This window comes from Macrotis lagotis, chromosome 3 (genome assembly GCF_037893015.1).
Source record: "Macrotis lagotis isolate mMagLag1 chromosome 3, bilby.v1.9.chrom.fasta, whole genome shotgun sequence".
Lineage (NCBI taxonomy): Eukaryota > Metazoa > Chordata > Mammalia > Peramelemorphia > Peramelidae > Macrotis > Macrotis lagotis.
The window spans coordinates 135,574,242-135,590,026 of record NC_133660.1 but is presented as its reverse complement, the minus strand read 5'-3'; the positions used below and the strand labels follow the sequence as shown (position 1 = coordinate 135,590,026).

The 15,785-nt window shown below is 32.3% G+C and overlaps 1 long non-coding RNA gene across 1 annotated transcript; it reads right to left on the bottom strand.

Annotated features, from left to right (window-relative positions):
• Window positions 1-1,060: 1,060 nt before the first annotated feature.
• Window positions 1,061-14,701, bottom strand: LOC141516252 (uncharacterized). The gene is made up of 3 exons (XR_012476652.1): window positions 14,647-14,701; window positions 5,862-5,958; window positions 1,061-1,299 (listed from the first exon to the last, which is right to left on the bottom strand). It is a non-coding gene; the product is annotated as an uncharacterized LOC141516252 (long non-coding RNA).
• Window positions 14,702-15,785: the final 1,084 nt, after the last annotated feature.

Below are 15,785 nucleotides of genomic sequence, written 5' to 3'. Positions count from 1 at the left end.
AGTAGGCCTTTGCTTTTATAGATACAGTTGTATTTAGTGTTTACAAATGTAACTGAGTGCTACTTTGGTCTCCGCATGAAGGGACAAAAATATAGTTGTTTCTATCATATGGTGGATATTGAAGAAAATTTCATAAAGCACTATGCAAATGAAAAATTTTGCTTATTTAATGTAAAGAAAAGGACCAAATCCAAAGAAAATAACTTCTGTGATAAGAACTCCCTATTTGACAAAAAATTGTTGGGGAAAAATAGAAAATATTATCACAAAGAACTATAACAAAATAATGTCAAAATGGGTACAGGATTTATTCATGAAGGGTGATACCATAAATAAATTAATAGACCAAGAAATACTCTGTCATATCTTTGGGAAGGGGGGAAATTTATGCCCAAGTAAGAAAGAGACTACATTATAATTTTCAAAATGGATGATTTTGATTATACTAAATTTAAAAGTTTGCACTAATAATGTCCATTTTGTCAAAATTAGAAAATAGAATGCTGGGAAAAAATTTTCACAGCTAGCAGGTCTGAGAAGGGTCTCATTTCTAAAATATATAGAGAATTGCAACAAATATATAAGGTTGCAAGTCATTCCCCAATTGATAAATGGTCAGAGGTTATGAACAGTTTTCCAATGAAGAAATTAACTCTATATAGTCATTATTGATTAGAGAAAGGAAAATTGAACAGCTATGAGTTGTCACCTCACACCTCTCAGATTGACTAATAGGATAAAGAGGGAAAATGATCAATGTTAGAGGGGTTTGTGGGAGAATTGGGATACATTACTGATGGAGTTGTGAAGTGCTCCAACCATTCTGGAGAGAAATATGGAACTATGCCCAAAGAGCAAAAAAAAAAAAAAAAAGAGAAACCAACTGTTCATTTTCTGTGACACAACAATTCCAATTCTAGGCCTATATATATAAGAAATCATAAAAATTGAAAAAGTCTCACATATTTCAAAATATTCATAGCAGCTCTTTTTGTAGTAGCAAAGCATTGGAAATAGAGGGGATGACCATCAATTAGGTATTGATGGAATAATTGTGGTATATTAACATTATTGAATACCATTGTTCTTTAAGAAACCATAAATTGTTGAACTCTAGAGTAGCATGGAATGAATTACAGGATCTGATGCTTAGTTAAGGGAGCAGAACCAAGAGAACAATGTGCACATTAAAAACAACACTGTGAGATGATGGAAGATGATGTTGATGGAAGCAGCTCCTCTCAGCAGTTCAAAGATCTAGGACAAATCTATTAGAGTAACCATGGGCAATGTTGTTCCCTACCAGAGAAAGAAAAACAAAACAAAACAAACACTTCAGAATTTGATTTATACTACATTCACTTTTTAAAAAATTTACTTTTCTATTTCTTTCCCTTAATTTTAATTCCTCTAGTGAAATGATTAATCTGTAAACATATTTAATACAATGAGTATGGACAATATTCACCTCAGGGTGGAAGGAAATTATGTAACTTAAAATATGCTTATGCAGAAAAGGTCTTATAAAGTAAATACTTTTAAAGAGAACAAAACTAGCTCAAAAATAGATATAATAAAAGTCCTAAAGCTTATAAATGAGGATCTTTCACCATCATGAAGAGGAGAGTTGGCAGTCCCCTCATATCTCTTTATTTGAACCATACTTTATTTTTTATCTATAATTTTATTTTATTCATATTTGATACATTTGTTTGTGGGTATTCTTGCCATATACACTGCTATGGTTACTATATATATTGGCACTGCCTACTTCATTAGCTAAAAATAGACCTTAACAAATTTCACTCTATTCCTTATGTACATATATTTGGTACAGGACAATAATTTCAAGTCATTTCTCAACTGATGGACATCCATATTGTTGTTATTTTTTTAAACATCATCAAAAATAATGCTATTAATAGTTGGTTGTGTTTTTATTTTTGCATAGAGACTTTCTTCCTATCAGTGACTTCCTTGGGATATTAGCCTTGTTAAAGACACTCTGGTTCAAAGAATGTGAATGTTATAGCCACTTTGTATAAATCCAAACTTCTTTTTAAAATGATTGTTTCAACTTCCGTCCAATATGACAGAGAAAAGCCAGGTCCTGTACTGAAGTCTCCTGATCTTCCCTCATACACAATATGAAACAAACCTCTTAATGGAAGTCTTATCGAGAAAACCCAGAAAAAGAAGCTAAGAAAACAACAGGAACCTCAAAGTCTGTTTTTGAGGATAGGGGGTGTGACAAGTGCCAAGTGCCAAGTGGCAAGAGCCATTGGGGGAAGGGTGAGAGCTGGACAACTCTAAGATCAGTCCTGGAGGCTTTCACTGTAGGAACCCTTTTTCTCTAGAAAACAAACAGAGAGTGGAGGCATGGAAGTGGGACTGACAATCTGGGACTTACAGGAAGGGCAGTACGGTAGATTCCAACCCCTAACACTGCCTACTGGCCAGGAGTAGATATTACATTAAGTGAGAAAAGCCTCCATCACCCCCTACTGGCCAGCTTGAGATATTATACTCAGCGAGTAAAGCCTCTAGAGATCTCAATACCAAACCTCTATGAGCCAGCCCCTCCCCCAACACAAGATCTTAGGAAAATGAAGGCCAGTAAAGGGGGAACCATAGAAAAATTCCTAGAAGGAAAAGACCCTAATTGAGAGGGATATAGAACCCCCTGAGGAGAATATGTTTTGGTCTCCAGCACAGAAAGATGTCCTTGGAGAAATCAGGAAGGAGTTTAAAATCAATTGCAAATTTGGGGAAAAGAAAGCAAAGAGACAATTAACACCTTACAACAACAACAAAAAAAAACTCCTTGGAAAATACAATAGGACAAATGCAAAAGAAAATAATTCTCTCTAAACTTCAAATGATAAAAGGGAAAACTCTTACAAAAATAGAATTCACTAGTTAGAAATGGAGCTGCAAAAAGTAAATGAAGAAAATTCTTCCCTAAAAAAAAAGAATGGAGTCTATGGAAATAAATGACTTCATCAGACAACAAGAATTTTTTAAACAAAATCAAAAAAATGAAAAAAAATACAAGAAAATGTATACTACCTCATCAGCAAAACAACTGACTTCAAGAATAGATTGAGGAAAAATAACCTAAAAATTATTGTTGTTCCTGAAAACACTGAAGAGAAAAAAAGACTGGACTCAATATTGCAGGATTTAGTGATTGAAACCTGCCCTGATATAATAGAACCAGAGGCAAAAATAGTTATTGAAAACATACATCGATCCCCTCCAGAAAGGGATCCCAAAATGAAAACACCAAGGAATATTGTAGCCAAATTCCAGAACTATCAGATAAAAGAGAAAATCCTGAAAGCAACTAGAAAGAAACAATTTAAATAGCAAGGAGCCACAGTAGGGATTAGACAGAACCTGGGAGGAACAACATTAAGGGATGGAAGGGCATAGAATGCAATATTCTGTAAAGCAAGGGAGCTTGGAATGAAAAAGAAGACTTCCAACTTTTGCTAATGAAAATATCAGAGCTTAATGGAAAATGGGGATTTCAAACAGGAGACTCAAGAAACATATGAAAAGGTAATATTAAAAAAAATGGTGAGGGACTATTATCCAATTAAATGAAACTTGCAACATCCCTACCTGGAAGAAAAACTTTTATCAACTCATGAGAATTGTAACTCTAGTGGAGTGAATATAATTTTCCAGAAGCAATGGATATGCATACCTTATTTGAGAAACTGTTATCTAATAAGTTGAAACTGGATGTATCCTTACCTGGGAGAAATACTATAACAACTCTAAATAATTGTAATTCTAGTGGAGAAAATAGCCAGAAGTGATGGACACTCAAGACATTTCTGTGACTCAGACAGGATGATTTAAAAACAATATGTCCTTAAAAAGGAGAATAGTAAACAGTAGGATGGAAGAGACTAAATGAGGCAAATCTCATTACATTCAGAAGTACAAAGGACTTATTGCCATAAGGGGAAGAAGGGAGGAGGTGAGAACTGTCTGAATCTGACTCTCATCAGATTGACTTAAAATTAACATACACACACACACTCAATTAAGTTAAGCTAAGAATGTATTTTAGCTTTAAAGTATTAAAAGGGGAAAGGGGGAAGGGAGGAAATTGGGAATCAACAGAAAGAAAAAACAGAAGAAGGGGCAAAAGGAAAGGGGAAAACAAGGGGAGGGGGTTGGATATAGGAGGGTAGACACATTGGAGAATATGGATAAAGGGAAAAGGGAGTGAATACAAACATAGGGAAGATAACATAGAAGGCAATAAAGAGTTAGTAATTATAATTTTGAATGTGAATGAGAGGAACTCTCACTTAAAATGTAAGCAAATAACAAAGTGGAATAAAACCCAGAATCCTAAAATATGCTGCTTACAAGAAACTCATCTGAAGCAGAGATATTGCATATAGAGTAAAGGTAAAAAAGTTGGAGCAAAATATATTTTGCTTCAGCTGAATTGAAAAAAAGCAGGAGTAGCAATCTTTATCTCAGACAAAGCGGCTGCAAAAATTGAGAGCATTAAAAAAAATAAAGAAGCAAACTATATCCTCCGAAAAGGTACCATAGACAAAAAAGTAATTTCAATATTAAATATGTATGCATCCAATGGTATAACATCCAAATTCTTAGAGAATAATTTGAAGGAGTTACCAGAAAAACAAAGGCAGAAAAGCTCTATTAGTGGGAGACTTCAACATCCCATTCTCAGATTTAGATAAATCTAAGAATAAAATAAACAAGAAGGAAGTGCATGAGGTAAATAGATTGTTGGAAAAATAAGACATGATAGTTTTAGGGAAGAAACTGATTGGGGTTAGAAAGGAATGCGATTTTTTCTGCAGTACATGGCAGTTACACAAAAACTGACTATGTACTAGGGCCAAAAAAACCCAAATAATAAATTACAGAAATGCAGGAATAGTGAATACATCTTTCTCAGATCACAACGCAATAAAAATAATATGCAATATTGGGCCAAAGAGATTTAGAACCAAAGCTAATTTGATATTGAATGACTTCATTTTAAAGAATGAGTGGATCAAACAACAAGTTATAGTAAAGAAAAATTAATTATTTTATCCCAGATAATGACAATAATGAAACAGCAAACCAAAACTCATGGAATTCACTCAAGGCAACTGTAAGGGTATATATTATATATTTAAATGCTTATATGAGTAAATTAGAGAAGGAGAAAAATCAAAGAACTAAATATGCAACTAAAAATTAGAGAAAGAACAAATTAAAAATCCCCAATTAAATACCAAATAAGAAATTCTAAAAATTAAAGGAGCAATTAATAAAACCAAAATCAAAAAAACCCTTGAACTATTAAATAAAACCAAGTGATGGTTTTATGAAAAAAAAACAATGAAATTAAGAAAGATCTGGTCAATTTGATTTAAAAAAAAGAAGAAAGCAAGATTGCTAATATAAATGGAACAGGTGAACTCATCACCAATGAGAATGAAATTAAAGTAATTTGTAATAATTTTGCCCAACTCTATGCCAATAAGTTTGATATTCTAAATGAAATGTATCAAAATTTACAAAAATATAAGATGACCACGTTAAAGGAAGAGGAAATTAAATAACTAAATAACCATATATCAGAAAAATAAATTCATTAAGCCATTATTGAGCTTCCTAAGAAAAAATCTCCAGGGTCAGATGGATTCACAAATGAATTCTATCAAATATTTAAGGAACAATTGATTCCAATTCTATATAAACTCTTTGGAAAAAATGGGCGAAGGTATATATGCCTTTAACTTTTTCTATAAAACCTGCATATAACTGCCCTGATATCATAGAACAAGAGGGCAAAATAATTATTGAAAACTTACATCGATCCTGTCCAGAAAGGGATCCCAAAATGAAAACACCAAGGAATATTGTAGCCGAATTCCAGAATTATCGGTTCCAGAAAAATTGTGCTGATACCTTACACAGGAATAGTTAAAACAAAGAAAGAAAATTATAGACCTATCTCCCTGATGAATATAGATGCAAAATTCTTAAATAAAATCTTAGCAAAATGGCTACAACAAGTTATTACTAGGATAATATGATTTGACCAAGTAGGATTTATCCCAGTAATGAAGGGTTGGTTCAATATTAGGAAAACTGTCAGTATAATTAATTGTACCAATAACAAACCTATCAGACATCACATGATTATATCAATAGATGCTGAAAAAGCTTTTGAAAAAAAAATACAGCACCCATTTCTACTAAAAATACCAGAGTGTGTAAAATAAGTGGATTTTTCCTTAGAATAATAAGCGATATCTATCTGAAACCAACAACAAACATTATATAAAATGGGGAGAGACTAGAGGCATTCCTAATAAGATTGGGAGGGGCAAGAATGCCCACTATCACCACCACTATTCAATATTGTATTAGAAATATTATCGTCAACAATAAGAGAAGAAAAAAGAAATTGAGAAGTTAGAATTGGGTAGGAAGAGACAAAACTCTCACTCTTTGCAGATGACATGATTGTATACAAAGAGCATTCCAAAAAAAATCATATAAAATACTACTAGAAATAATTTTCAATTTTAGCAAAGTCACAGGATATAAAATAAATTCTCATAAATCTTCAACATTTCTATGTATAACTAGCAAGATGCAACAGAAGTAGCTAGAAAGAGAAATCCCATTCAGAGAAACCTCAAAACAATATCAAATCTGGATTCTAAAAGGCAGACTCAGAAAGTCTTTGAAAACAATTGCAAATCACTTCTCACACAAATAAAAATCTGACAAATAACTGGGCAAATATCAACTGCTCCATGGTAGGCCAAGCAGACATAATCAAAATGACAAGTCTACCAAAATGTTTACTTGTTTAGTGCCATACCAATCAAAATCCCCCCAAATTACTTTAATGAGCTAGAAAAAAATATAAGTAAATTCATATGGAGAAATAAAAAGTTGAGAATCTCCAGAGATTTAATGAAAAAAAGTGCAAAAGAAGGTGGCTTAGCCCTACCAGATCTAAAATTGCATTACAAAGCACCAGTAATCAAACCTGTCTGGTACAGGCTATGAAATAAGAGTGGTGGATCAATGGAATATATTAGGTGCAATAGCAGGAAATGATGACAGCAATATGCTGTTTGATAAACTTAGAGTCCAGCTATTGGGATAACAACTCTATTTTCCATAAAAACTGTTGGGAAAATCAGAAGTTACTATAGAAGAAACTTGGATTAGACCAGTACCTTACATGCTATACCAACATAAGATCAAAATGGACACAGGATCTAGACACAAAAAAATAATATTATAAGCAAACTAGAAGATAAAGGAGTAGTTTAACTGTCAGATCTATGGAAAGGGAAGCAATTTATGACCAAGGAAGAGATGGAGAGCACCATTAAAAATAAACTAGATAATTTTGATTACATGAAATTAAAATCTTTTGCACAGACAAAACCACTGTAACCAAGATCAAAAGAAATATAGTAAATTGGGAAACAATTTTTATGACTAGTTTTTCTTAAAAAGGATTCATCTCCAAAATATACAGTGAACTGAGTCAAATTAAAAATAAAAGACAAGCCATTCACAATAGACAACTGATCAAAGGATATGCAAAGGCAATTTACAGATGAGGAAATCAAAGCAATCCATAATCATATGAATATTTGCTCTAAATTGCTAATCATTAGAGAAATACAAATTAAAACATCTCTGTGGTACCACCTCACACCTCTCAGAATAGCTAATATGACCAGAAAGGACTATGATCAATGCTGGAAGGCATGTGGGAAATCTAGGACACTAATACATTGTTGTTGAAGCTGTGAACTCATCCATCCTTTCTGGAGAGCAATTTGGAATTATGCCCAAAGGCCAAAAAAATTTCATACTCTTTCATGCAGCAATACCACTATTGGGGCTATACCCTGAAAAGATCATGAAAAGGTATAAAACCATCTTCTGTATTAAAATGTTCACAGCTGCTCTCTTTGTTCTGGCAAAGAAATGGAAACTGAGGGAATGTCCGTCAATTGGAGAATGGCTTAACAAAGTGTATATGTATGTGACGGAACACTATTGTTCTTTTAAAACTCATGAGGGATGGGAACTCAGGGAAGCCTGGAAGGATTTACATGAACTGATTATGAGGGGAGATGAGCAGAACCAGAAGAACATTATGCACCCTTATCAGCAGCATGAGAGTGACAATCAACCTTAATGGACTTGTTCATATGAACAGGGCAACAATCAGGCACAATTTGGTGTATCTGTGATGGAGAATGCAATCTGTATTTTGAGAAAGAATTGTGGAATTTGAACAAAGGTGAAGGACTATTACCTTTAATTTTTAAAAAATGTCTCATTATGTAATTCTACATCTCATACTATATGTTTCTTCCTTAAGGATATGATTTCTCTCTCATCACATTCAACTTAGATCAAGGGATACTATAGGAATGATGTAAAGACTAGTAAACTGCCTTCTTTGGGGGCTGGGGGGAGAAGGAAACGAGATTTGGGGGGAAATTGTAAAATTCCAAATAAATACAAAATACTAAAAAATTAAAACAAAACAAAATAAAATGATTGTTCCACTTCACAGCTCCACCAGCAATTCTTTAGTGGACTATCATTGAACAGTACTCCCTTCCTTCTTTCCCCACCCCTTCCACCACAATTTTTACTACTGCCATTTTTGTCCCCAATTTGTAAAGTGTGAGTGGTTTTCATTTGTACTTCTATTATTATTAGTGATTTCATCTATTCTTGTATGTAATATGAATACTTTGAAATTCTTTTCATAACTTTATATCCTTTAAATGTTCATATAATGAATAATAATTACTTATATTGTTGTATGTATAAAATATCTAAATTTGAATACTAGATACTTATCAAAGAAATTTTACCTAAAGGATTCTTTCCCTCAAAAAAATCCCTTCTTATTTTGCTTGCAGAGATTTTTTGGCTTCATATAAGCGATGTTTTTTATTTTTCTTTTGTAATTTATTTTGTTACTTATTAGGTAAGAATTGATCATGCATTAGTAACTGTGAATGGTGCATGATAGTGCATGTTCTATTTTTATTTTTAATCGTATGATCTTTAATGATAAAGCTATGTATTCATTTAGAATGTATTTTGCAATATGGTGTAAAGTTTAGCTCTAAGTCTAATATCAACCAGAATACATTCCAGTTTTCTCAGTTTTATCAAATGGGGAATTTTTTTCTAAGAAATTTATTTTCTTTTTTTATCAAATACTAGATTTTTTATCTGGATTGTTTCTTGCTCTCCCATTTATTGTCTGTCCCATTGACCTGTATCTCTTTCTTTTAAAATATCAGTGCTTTTGATGACTTGTTTTAAAATAGTTTAAAGTCTTGTAGTATAAAGCTACCTTTCTTCCTAATTCTTTTCATCCTAGAAATTTTGGTATGTTTCTTTTTTATCATTGTGTTTTATATAAGTATTTGCATGAATTATCTTTCATTGAATACTTAGGATAATTTTGAAGTCTTCTTTTGGAGCTCCAGGGGAGGAGTTTGAAAGATGTGAAATTAAATCTATCCTCAGACACTTACTGTGTGATCTTTGTTTTGTTAGCATTTGCTTTTATTCTGATTATAAATCCTGCTGTTTGCTTTTTACATGATGCATGTTTTCCATTTTCTCAGTTTTATTTTGTATGCCTTTTCATCACTGTCTTATAGTTTTGTTTGTTACACTATCTAATAAATTACATTTAATGCTATGAGATATGATATATTTCCTTCCTGCTATATCAAATACTGGATATTTTTAAGTTATGGTTTTTTTTTAAATAGTTTGTGTTCTTGGTCAACATTTTTTTTTGCAAATTGCCTGATTCCTACTGGCTCTCTTTCCCTTATGCCTTATTCACTCCTTAAATTAGCACTTTCATTTGTTTATTTCCTTATCAGTTCCTTTTCCTTTCATGGTTTTATTTTTTTCAAACCTTTTTTTCTTCTTCACACAATCACTCAATTCCCTTTATACACCTACCTTTCAATTAGTCCTATACATCATTTTTAATATTTTATTTGTTTACTGATTTCAAGAGATTCATTTTTTCATTTTTTGTCCTATCACTTTTCATTATTCATCATTTCTTTCTGTTTAATCTAGACCCTCAGCCTCTGATTCATTATATCTGTATTTTCTCATATCCTTTTCTCTGTATTCTTCAAGGAATTAAAACTTCTTTTCTTTTTTTAAATGATATATTATCTTTCTAATTACATGTTATAAAATTATTTCAACATTAATCCACTTACATATTTATGTTACATATTTTTTTTACCATTCTCCCATCCTAATCTTTTTCCCACAGTGGCAAACATTCTGGTAAAAATTGTGCATGTACATTGGTGTTTAACATGTTTAGTTATTAGTCATTTTGTGTATGAAGAATTAAGACTAAGGCAAAAAACAAAGGAAATCATTGAATAGAAAGGAAACACATAAGAGAAGTTTTTAAAAAGTGAACATGGTATCCATTACGATTTTGTGTCCCCACCCCCAACCGTGGAAGGGCATGGCACTGTCTCAAACATCATAGTTGATCAATTCACAATGTTGTTGTTAATGTAGGCAACGTTCTTTTGGTTCCACTCCCTTTACTCAGCATCAGTTTCTGTAATTCTTTCCATGCTTCTCTAGATACTTATCATTCATGGTTGCTTAAGGATAGTTCTGTTACATTTATGCAATAACTTGTTTAGTCATTCCCCAGATAATGAGCATCCCCTAATTTTCACTTATTTGCCACAACTAAAAGAGCCACTATAAATATTTATGAACATGTAGGACATTTCCCACTTTTTTATGATTTCTTCTGTATATAACCCTAGTATTGGTATTACTGGGTCAAAGGGTACGATCAGTTTTATTGCTTTTTTAACATAGTTTCATGTTGCTCTCCAGAATCTTTGGATTAGTTCACAACTCTGCCAACAGTGAATTAATGACCCAATCTTCCCACTTCCCCAGCATTGATCATTTTCCCTTTTTGTGACTTTAACCAATCTGACAGGTGTCAGGTGGTATCTCATAGTTTTTTTTTTTAAATTTCATTTCTCTAAAAATAATGATTTGAAGCATTTTTCATGATTATATAGTTTTCTTTGTTTGAAACCTGCCTGAACATAACTTTTGATGATTTTCCAATTGATGAAGTCACTTGTAACCTTAGAAATTTGATTCAATTCTTTATGATGAGACCTTTATCAGAACTCCAAGCTGTCAAATTGTTTCTCAACTTCGTGTTTTCCTTCTAAGCTTGGCTTCTTTGGTTTTATTAATGCAAATATATATCAAAATCATCCATTGTGCTATATGTAATGTATACAATTTTTTGTTTGGTCATAACTTTCTCCTCTTTCCATAGATCCAACAGATCTTGTATGCTTTTACTAGTTTTTGCAAGGCAATGTTGTTAAGTGGTTTGCCCAAGGCCATACAGCTAAATGTCTGAGGCCAGATTTGAACTCAGGTACTCCTGACTCCAGGGCCAATGCTAGAGTGTTTCTCCATCTCTTAATTGATCTATGGTATTGCCCTTTATGCCTAAATCCTTCACTCATTTGTTTTTTAGGATTTTGCAAGGCAATGGGGTTAAGTGGTTTACCCAAAGCCACACAGCTAGGTAATTATTGTCTGAGGCTAGATTTGAACTCAGGTACTCCTGACTCCAGGGCCAGTGCTCTATCCACTGCACCACCAAGTTGACCCCTACACCCATTTTGATCTTGGTATAGTATGTGATATGTAAGTCTATGCCTAGTTTTTCCTATATTATTTGCTAGTTGTCCCAATATTTTTTGTCAAATAGTTAATTATTATCCCAAAACTATTTGGGTTTGTCAAGAAACAAATTACTATAAGTCATTTATTACTTTTTTTGCACCTATTCTAATTTACTGTTCAATTATGCTGATTCTTAGCCAATTCCAGGAAGTTTTGAGGACTGACATTTTAAAGCATAGTTTTAGATTTGGTACAGCTAGGTTAATTTCTTTTGCATTTTTTCATTAATTCCCTGAAATTCTTGACCTTATGTTTTTCCAGATGAATGCTGCTATTATGATTTTTGTCTATGCAAAATAGTTTTTTGATAGTTTGATTTGTTATTGGCAGTGAATACACAATTTAATATGGGATGAATTGTCATTTTTAATTGTACTAGCTCAACCTAACCACGAGCCATTGACAATTTTCCAGTTGTTTAAATCTGGCTTTATTTGCATGAAAAGTATTTTGTAATTGTGTTCCTACTGCTTCTGGGTTTATCTTGGGAGGTAGATTATCAAGTATTTTATGCTGCCTGCAGTTACTTAAAATGGGATTTATCTCTTGCCCTTGAATTTTGCTGTTCCTATATAGAAATGATGATTTTTCAGAGTTTATTTTATATCATGCTACTCTACTGAACATGTTGTTTCAAGTAGTTTTTTAAGTTGATTGTCTAGGGTTCTCTAATTATATCATCATATCTTCTGCAATTTGCCAGTTTCAATTCCTTCAATTTCTTATTCTTTTTATTGTTAAACCTACCACTTCTAATATCATATTAAATAGTAGTGGTGATAATAGATATTGTTTTACCCTGATCTTATTGAATATGCCTCTAGTGGTTTATCTTCATTACTTATAATGTTGATGGTTTAAGATAGATACTGCTTATTATTTTAAGGAAAGCTTTATTCCTATGACCTGTTGTATTTTTAATGGCAATGAATGTTATATTTTGTTTAAGGTATTTTCAACATTTATTGAGATAATCATGTGATTTGTTGATTTTGTTATTGATATATTCAATTATATTGAGTGTTTTCCTAATATTGAATCATCTCTGCCTACATACTATGAATCTTACCTGATCATGGCATTGTATACCAGTAATAATTTGTTGTTATCTTTTGATAAAATTTCATTTAAGATTTTTGCACCAATGTTCTTTAGGGAGATTGGTCAAGTTTTTGTCTGTTTTGGTTCTTCCACTGGTTTATGTTTTAGCACCATAACGGTGTCCCAAATGGAATTTGATAGAACTCCTCTTTTTTTTAAAATACTTCATGTAGGATTAGAATTATTTATTACTTAAATGTTTGGTAAAATTCACTTATAAATCCATCTGCATCTGGAGATCTTTTCTTATAGAGTTTACTGATGATTTCATCAATTTCTTTTTTTCTGAAAAGTATTATTTAAATATTTTATTTTGTTGTCTATTAATCCGGGTAGTTTCTATTTTTATAAATATTCAATCATTTCAATCAAGTTGTCAAACTTGTTGGCACACAGTTGGACAAAATAGTGCCAAATTATCTCTTTGATTTCCTCCTCATTGGTGGTGAGTTCATTCTTTCATTTTTGATACTAGTAATTTGGCATTATTTCTTTTTTAATTAGATTAATCAAAGATTTATTTATTTCATTGATTTTTTTCATAAAATTCTTACTTTTATTTCTTAGGTCAATGGTGTCTTGTTTTCAATTTTATTAATATCTCCTTTGATTTTTCAGAATTTTTAATTTGGCATTTAATAGGGTATCTTTAATTTGTTCTTTTTCTAGCTTTTTAATTATTTGTCAGATTCATTGATCTCTTTCTCTATTTTATTCATTTAAGCATTTAAAGATACAAAATTTCCACCTGTAAACTGCTTTGTTTATATTTCAAAAATTTCATTTGATGCCTCATTGTTATCATTTTCCTGAAAGAAATGGCTGATTATTTCTAAGATTTGCTGTTTGATTCACTTGAAAAAAATTAGGTTTAGTTTCAAATTGAAATTTGGTTTATCTATGAATGGTTCTTTTTTTACATTAATTTTATTGCATCATGATCTGAAAAGCATGCACTTATTATTTCTGCTTTTCTGCATTTGATTGTAAAATTTTTTTGTCCTAGTATTTGTTCAATTTTGGTATAGGTTCCATGCAGAGAAGCAGATGTATCACTTACTACTCCCATTATGTTTTCTCCAGACATCTATCATATTTGAATTTTCTAAGATTTTAGTCACCTTCTTGACTTCCGTCTTGTTTTTTTATTGTAAGAGTTATCTAATTCTTTGAGAGGTAACTTAGAAATCCTGCACTATTATAGCTTTATTCTCTAAGTCTCCTGGTAATTCATTCAGCTTCTCCTCTAAGAATTTGGATTCTATACCACTTAGTGCATAGATGCATAATAATCATATAACTTCCTTTTCTATGGTATTTTTAAGAGAATGTATTTTTGATTTTGCTTTGTCTGAGATCATAATTGTTACCCTGATTTTGTTTTTTTTGTTTGTTTTTTTTGCTTCCTCTGAAACATAATATATTGCTCCATGCTTTTATCTTTTCCCTTTAGGTATCCCACTGCTTCAAATGTATTTTTTGTAAATATTATAGGATTCTGTTTTCTTATCCATTCTGTTCTTTGACTATCTTTTATGGAAGAGTTTGTCCTTTTCCTATTAAGATGACTAATTCTATGTTTGCCTCTATTCTATCTTTACACTTATACTTTTATCTTTCCTTTCTTCTTATTCTTCATCACTTGTGTATTGTACCCTTTTTTAAATTTTAAAAAAAAATTAACTTAAACTTTAATTTTACTTTTACCTTCACCTTCTCTTTTAGCAGTCCATTCTTCCCCTTCTTTCCCTTTCCCTCTCCACTTCCCTATAGAGTAGAATAGATTTTAAATACAATTAGGGATGTATGTTATTCCCTCTCTAGGTCAAATCTATGAGAGTAGGATTTACTCAATGTTCACATACTTTTCCTCTGCTATAATTGGTCTTTGTGCCTCTTCACCTGCTGTTATTTATCCACTAATGTCTATCTTTCTCCTAGTACAGTCCTTTTATATCTAGTATCCTCAACCCCTTTGTCAAAATACACTCCTTTTATCAGGAGAGATAGCTGGTTCTATCTGCAGTGGATAGACCACTGACCTTGGAGTGAGGAGAATATTTCAAATCTGACCTCAGACACTCCAAGGCATATCTAGTCACTGGGCCCAGATGACTCTGGAGGAAAAAGTGAGACTGGTGACTTAGTCCAGCATCCCCTTTACTCAAATCCAATTTAGGTGCTTGTCATGACATCATCTCCCTGATGTAATGGTCTTTTTCAAAAATGGACTAACAAGGACCAGCTAAGTACAGTGGATAGAGCACTAGCCCTGGAGTCAGGAGGACCTGCCTGAGTTCAAATCCAGCCTCAGACATGCAATAATTGCCTAGCTGTATGACACTGGGCAAGTCATTTAACCCCATTGCCATAAATAAAGAAAAAAGGAAAGGAAAGAAAAAATAAACTAACATCATCATCATCATCATCATTATTATTATTACTCCTTTTTTCTTTCCTGATAGAAGCATCATTCTCAAAGGTTGATTGATTGATTGCTTTCTTGATTAATATACAGCATTGCCTCATAGTTATTAAGTACATTCCCTCTCTCTTTTTTTTTTAGGTTTTTGCAAGGCAAACGAGGTTAAGTGGCTTATCCGAGGCCACACAGGTAGGTAATTATTAAGTGTCTGAGGCCGGATTTGAACCCAGGTACTCCTGACTCCAGGGCTGGTGCTTTATCCACTACACCCCCTAGCTGCCCCATACACTCCCCTCTTTTGTGCTATTAGAAATACATTACTCAAGAGTCAAAAATCACATCAAATTATAATTGATTTATACTGCTCTCACTTTTGAAGTTCCCTTAATGGACACACAATCCTCATAAGTGAAAACATCAT